Source organism: Dioscorea cayenensis, chromosome 1 (assembly GCF_009730915.1).
Source record: "Dioscorea cayenensis subsp. rotundata cultivar TDr96_F1 chromosome 1, TDr96_F1_v2_PseudoChromosome.rev07_lg8_w22 25.fasta, whole genome shotgun sequence".
Lineage (NCBI taxonomy): Eukaryota > Viridiplantae > Streptophyta > Magnoliopsida > Dioscoreales > Dioscoreaceae > Dioscorea > Dioscorea cayenensis.
In genome coordinates, this window is record NC_052471.1 from 27,531,031 (window position 1) to 27,535,004 (window position 3,974).

The following is a 3,974-nucleotide window of genomic DNA, read 5'->3' on the forward strand; positions in this document are numbered from 1 at the left end:
ACATTATGTGGAGATGGGAAATTGAAACAATACTCCCTTGAACTCCTAATGGTATGTATGATGGGGCTATTTTTATTGAGCGTTGAGTTCCAACGGGTTATGTAGCACACACGGCCATGTGAATACCACATTGACCGTGTCCATTACTATTCCTCAAATTCCAGACTCACAAGACCATCTGCAAATATACAGAAGGGGGTTCAGTGAAGCTCTATAAAAACAAAATAAACTTGAGTCTATAAAGATATGAAACTGATATACATCTTGAGATAACTGAAAATAAAAGATAAACTCAGAAGGAAGATCCTTTTTGAGTAATACAAGTCCAAGACAAATGCAGAAAATAAAAATACAAAAAACATAAAAATAAAGAAAGATAAAGACACCTCAAGCGTCGGTGTCAGGTGCTGCTATCTCTGCTGCTACTATCGGTCATGCTGTTGGTGGATCAACTTGTGGTGGTGGTGGTGCTGGGGATGCCGGAGGAGTACGGGGCCTTATCATAAAGGGAGAAGTCGGATCTCACTCGAGTATCTATTGTAGAATATTGAGACGCGCCATGACCTTTGTGTGGTTCAAGGCCTATGTCGTGCGAACATCAGTTAAACTTGACAGGAGCACTTCCACAGCACCCTCGCGCTTTTCAAAATGATCATATGCTCTAGGTGGCTCCTGTGCTGTGGGAAGTGTCTCGGTCTCCATCTGCACTAACTGTGGCTTCGGAGCAGGCTGAGAACCCTCTGTTGTGTCACTCTCACCCTTGACTTGCTCTAGCGGGGGTATGATCCTGATGTAAACACCATCCCTCTATCTTTGAGTTATCCCCATGAGTAGCATCATCTCTACGCCAAGGAAAGATGACACTATGATCTTCTCGGCCCCTCTGATTGCCTCAAATAGACTAATACAACCCTTGTATGTGACCCGCAAGTGAACGAGTTTGTCGAAGTGATAATATAATTTAGAAGAAGGCTTTGTCTTTACAATTTCATATCGAGCTTTGTGAAGAGGACTAGAGGAAGGGGTTCTTCAGGGGTGTGAGAATCATTCCTTGGTCATTTAGAAGTGAGTTTCTTGACTTGCGGCATTCCTACATCAATAATAAATGTGGAAATTCCACAGACTCATGTGGCATATCCATAGGTGCATGTGGATGCCCAATTCCAGCCCTATTTAAGCCATGATTCAGCCCGATTTTGGGGATCTTCTTTCCCCCTTTCTCCAACTTTTCTCCATTTTTTGAGAGGTCGTCAACTAGGGTTTTAAGAGGCTTTTGTCATGTCTTTGTAGTTGTTCTCCGGATTCGACACCGTGCTTTGCTTAGAAGAAGGTTATTGGGGGAGCTTTCGTCGGTACCAATTCGGCGAGTTGTGCCCTGGGCCAGACAAGTGGACCTTTGGAGAAGATGAGGCTACTCCACCAAATCATCGACATGAATACCGAGTGGTTTTCCTATGGATTGCTTATCTTTACTTTCGATTTCATTATTGATTGTATTCTGCTCCATGGAGAGCTAAACCCCCTAGTGGGTACTTGGATTTTCTAAACCCTAGGATGTTATTGTTTCTTTGACCTTCCATTATGCTTTCCCTTAATTAATGTTTTTAATTGAGTTCCAATCCTGAATGCTAGTTGAATGATTTCTCCCCTAGAGTGACACTAGGGTTGAGGGTCAATATCGGTAATCTTTGTGGATGGGTGACACGACATGAGGGTTAGACAAAGCTAGATTGGAGAGTGTTGAGAGGGTGAGTCGAGAAGTAGTGGAGCGTCCACTTTCCCCTTTGGTGTGATTTATCCTGCCTCCATTTCCTAGAATCTCTTTGTGGTTATAATAGAGTGAAGTGCTAATCGATGAACTCCGCTGTGGCTTAGTTGCGTGAGCAATAGAGTGAAGTATTGAAGTGACTTTCGTATCTAGGGATTAATTATAGTTAGGAATCTTTCACCTGGACCAATGGGTTATATCTACACATAGGAATATGGTTTATCACTTGGAATCCCTAGAATGCTTTGCAACCTTGTGCAATGTGAGGTCTAGTCTATCCCAAGCCTAGATTCTGAAAAAAATGAATATGGCATGACATTTATACTAGCCCCTGATCTGCCAATGCCATTTCTTCACCCAAATTGCCAATGTTGCACAGGATGATGAAGCTTCCGGGGTCTTTCTTCTTACGTGGCATATTCTTTTGTAACACCGTTGAACTAGAGGCATCTTGGATCATCGATGCACTCTCTTCCGACTTCCTCTTGTTGGTCGAAAGATTTTTCAAGTACTTAGCATACCAAGGCATTTGAGACGACGCTTCCACAAAAGGAATGTTGATATGCAATTCCTTGAATAGACCCAAGAACTTCTTATATTTCTCATCATTTTAGTCATCCTTCAATCTCAAAGGATAAGGGGTTCTTGGCTTATAAGGTGGAGATGCCACCTCCATCTCCTTGTTTGCTCTTTCCTCGACCTCCACGACCTTGGGTGCTTCAATATTTGTCTACTCACTTGGAAGCCTGCCCTCGACCTCACGACCACTTCTCAAAGTGATTGCCTTCACATGGTCTTGTGGATTGGTCTCGTTGTTACTCGGCAAGCTTCCTTGTTGTCTCTTCAATAGAGACTTCGCAATTTGCCCCACTTGATTATCTAAATTGTGCAAAGAAGCGGTGTGGTTGTGAAGTGTAGCCTTGACCGATTAAAACTGTATATCCGATGATTGCATAAATCTAGTCAAGGCTTTCTCTAAGTCGGTCATCAGGGTCTCCAAGCCTGAAACTCTTTCTAAAAATTTGGGGCTTGTTGTTTTTGAAAACCAGGTGATTTTATGGCCTTTTTCTGCCCTTAGTTCTCCATAAGAAGTTAGGGTGGTTCCTCCACCCTTGGTTATAGGTGTTGGTATAAGGATTACCTTGTACCCTTCCCGAGTTGCCCACAAAGTATACTTGTTTAGTAGGGGCTAAAGTAGCAATTAAAATAGGATAATCAGACGGCATATGTGAACCCCCACAATCATCACAACTCGTGATAGTAGCCACCCTCGATAAAGTCAATGTATCCAATTTCTTTCTCAATGCCTCTACTTGGGCTGCAAAAGATGTAACCACATTGATCTCATGGAGTTCGGCCACTTTTTCCATTCCCTTGCATTTATTTGATAGCTATTCATGGCCATTTCTTCTACCAACTATTAGGCTTCATCAGGGGTCTTGCACCCCATTGTACCTCCTTCGATGGCATCTAGAAGTTGTCTTGTACTTGGATTAAACCTGTTGTAAAAAGTTTGAATGATCATCCATTTGGGAAATCCTTTTTGTGGACATTTCCACAAGGGATTCTTAAACCGCTTCCACGTCTTAAAAAAGGATTCAAACTCCATCTGAACAAACGAAGATAACTCATTATAAAACTTTGCCGACTTTCCCGGAGGGAAGTATCTTGTAAAGAAAGCTTTGACCATCTCATTCCAAGTGGTGATGGATGCTTTTCGAAATGAATGAAACCACTTCTTGGCTCTTCCTTTGAGAGAGAATGGGAAAGCCCTCAATCTGATAGCATCATCCAAAACTTTGTTGATCGTCTGCATGTCACAAACTTCCAAGAAGTTTTTGATGTGATTGTTTAGATCCTCATCTACTAAACCATTGAACTGAGCTGACTACTGAATCATCTGGATGTATGCCGGCTTTAGCTCAAAATTTGGAGCTGTAATCGGGGGTCGCACAATACTAGATTTTGTACCCAAAGTTAAGGGTCTAGCATATTTAAAAAGTGTTCTCTGTTGTTTATTCTGCTCTGCCATATTGTCTGATCCTTCATCTTCTATTTCAGCTTAATTAGACGGTTCTTACACAGGTTTGTTACACTTTCTTCTGAGTGTACATTCAAGTTCAAGATCACTTTTAATGAATATCGAACGGTTCCCTCATGTTATAAAATGGAGCTGCACCAAAAGAAAGAAAACAAATCAAAATGA

At 41.9% G+C, this 3,974-nt stretch overlaps 1 non-coding gene across 1 annotated transcript; it reads left to right on the forward strand.

Annotated features, from left to right (window-relative positions):
- The first annotated feature begins 3,303 nt into the window (after positions 1-3,303).
- LOC120268750 lies at positions 3,304-3,410 on the forward strand. The gene has a single exon (XR_005539007.1). It is a non-coding gene; the product is annotated as a small nucleolar RNA R71 (small nucleolar RNA).
- Positions 3,411-3,974: the final 564 nt, after the last annotated feature.